Source organism: Triticum aestivum, chromosome 6A (genome assembly GCF_018294505.1).
Source record: "Triticum aestivum cultivar Chinese Spring chromosome 6A, IWGSC CS RefSeq v2.1, whole genome shotgun sequence".
NCBI lineage: Eukaryota > Viridiplantae > Streptophyta > Magnoliopsida > Poales > Poaceae > Triticum > Triticum aestivum.
In genome coordinates, this window is record NC_057809.1 from 465,423,668 (window position 1) to 465,426,593 (window position 2,926).

A 2,926-nucleotide genomic window follows, 5' to 3' on the forward strand; every position below is an offset into this window, starting at 1 on the left:
TCATCATATTAATCTCCTACTACTTAGTTATTTCCTTTGCTTTTTTACTTTTCTTTTATTTTACTTTGCATCTTTATCACAAAATACCAAAAATATTATCTTATCATATCTATCAGATCTCACTCTCGTAAGTGGCTGTGTAGGGATTGACAACCCGTTATCGCGTTGGTTGCAAGGATTTATTTTTTTATGCAGGTGCGAGGGACCGGCGTGTAGCCTCCTACTGGATCGATACCTTGGTTCTCAAAAACTTAGGGAAATACTTACGCTACTTTGCTGCATCATCCCTTCCTCTTCGGGGAAAACCAACGCAGTGCTTAAGAGGTAGCAAGAAGGATTTCTGGCGCCATTGCCGGGGAGGTCTATGCAAAAGTCAACATACCAAGTACCCATCACATACCATTATCTCCCGCATTACATTATTTGCCATTTGCTTCTCGTTTTCCTCTCCCCCACTTCACCCTTGCCGTTTTATTCGCCCTCTCTCTCTATCCTCCCTCTCTTTCTCTATTTGCCTCTTTTTGCCCGCTTGCTTTTTGTTTGCTTGTGTGTTAGTTTGCTTTCTTGTCACAATGGCTCAGGATAACACTAAATTGTGTGACTTCACCAATACCAACAACAATGATCTTATTAGCACTCCGATTGCTCCTCTTACCGATGCTGAATCTTGTGAAATTAATACTGCTTTGCTGAATCTTGTCATGAAAGATCCGTTTTCCGGTCTTCCTAGTGAAGATGCCGCTACCCATCTAAATAGCTTCATTGATTTGTGTGATATGCAAAAGAAGAAATATGTGGATAATGATATTGTTAAATGGAAGCTATTCCCCTTTTCGCTTAGAGATCATGCTAAAGCTTGATTTTCGTCTTTGCCTAAAAATAGTATAGATTCATGGAACAAATGCAAAGATGCTTTTATCTCTAAGTATTTTCCTCCCGCTAAGATCATCTCTCTTAGAAACGATATTATCAATTTTAAGCAACTTGATCATGAACATGTTGCACAAGCTTGGGAGAGAATCAAACTAATGATACGTCATTGCCCTACTCATGGTTTAAATTTGTGGATGATTATACAAAAAATTTATGCCGGATTGAATTTTTCTTCTAGAAATCTTTTAGATTCGGCGGCAGGAGGCACTTTTATGGAAATCACTTTAGGAGAAGCTACTAAACTCCTAGATAATATTATGGTGAATTATTCTCAATGGCATACTGAAAGATCTACTAATAAAAAGGTGCATGCGACAGAAGAAATTAATGTTTTGAGTGGAAAGATGGATGAACTTATGAAATTATTTGCTAGTAAGAGTGTTTCTTCTGATCCTAATGATATGCCCTTGTCTACTTTGATTGAGAATAATAATGAATCTATGGATGTGAATTTTGTTGGTAGGAACAATTTTGGTAACAACGCATATAGAGGAAATTTCAATCCTAGGCCTTATCCTAGTAATCCCTCTAATAATTATGGTAATTCCTACAACAATTCTTATGGAAATTATAATAAGATGCCCTCTGATTTTGAATATAATATTAAATAATTTATTACTTCGCAAAAGAATTTTAATGCTTTGATTGAAGAAAAATTGCTTAAGATTGATGAGTTGGCTAGGAACGTTGATAGAATTTCTTTTGATGTTGATTCTTTGAAACTTAGATCTATTCCTCCTAAGCATGATATCAATGAGTCTCTCAAAGCCATGAGAATTTCCATTGATGAATGCAAAGAAAGAACCGCTAGGATGTGTGCTAAGAAAGATGCCTTTATAAGAGCGTGTTCTTCTAGTTCCTATGAAAATAAAGATGAAAATCTAAAATTTATTGATGTGTCCCCTATTAAATCTTTGCTTTGCAATATGAATCTTAATAATGATGGGACTGAATATGATCCACCTTTACCTAGAAGGCGTTCCAAAAATTCGGAATTTTTTTATCTTGATGATAAAATTGATAAAAGTGGGATCGAAGAAATTAAAACGCTAGATGTTGCTAAACCCACTATTATGGATTTCAAGGAATTTAACTATTAAAATTTCTCTTTGATTGATTGTATTTCCTTGTTGCAATCCGTACTAAATTCTCCTCACGCTTATAGTCAAAATAAAACGTTTACTAAACATATCGTTGATGCCTTGATGCAATCTTATGAAGAAAAACTTGAATTGGAAGTTTCTATGCCTAGAAAACTTTATGATGAGTGGGAACCAACTATTAAAATTAAAATTAAAGATCATGAATGCTATGCTTTATGTGATTTGGGTGATAGTGTTTCCACGATTCCAAAGACTTTGTGTGATTTGTTAGGTTTCCGTGATTTTGATGATTGCTCTCTAAACTTGCACCTTGAGGATTCCACTATTAAGAAACCTATGGGAAGAATTAATGATGTTCTTATTGTTGCAAATAGGAATTATGTGCCCGTATATTTTATTGTTCTTGACATAGATTGCAATCCTTCATGTCCTATTATTCTTGGTAGACCTTTCCTTAGAACGATTGGTGCAATTATTGATATGAAGGAAGGAAATATTAGATTCCAATTTCCATTAAGGAAAGGCATGGAACACTTTCCTAGAAAGAAAATTAAATTACCTTATGAATCTATTATGAGATCCACTTATGGATTGCCTACCAAAGATGGCAATACCTAGATGTATCCTTGCTTGTTATGCCTAGCTAGGGGCGTTAAACGACAGCGCTTGTTGGGAGGCAACCCAATTTTATTTTTATTACTTGATTTTTTTGTGGGTGAAAAGGGTTTTCTCATTACTCAAGGTGGCCTCTCAGCAGAGGCCAGACGTACAACAGACTCAATCCCTGAGTGGAGCCACACGGCGGTCCGGGGGGTCCTACGCCTGTAAGAGGCAAGTTCATGGCTACATTTATTTTCTGGGCGATTACAAAGAGTAAATGAGATCTCCCT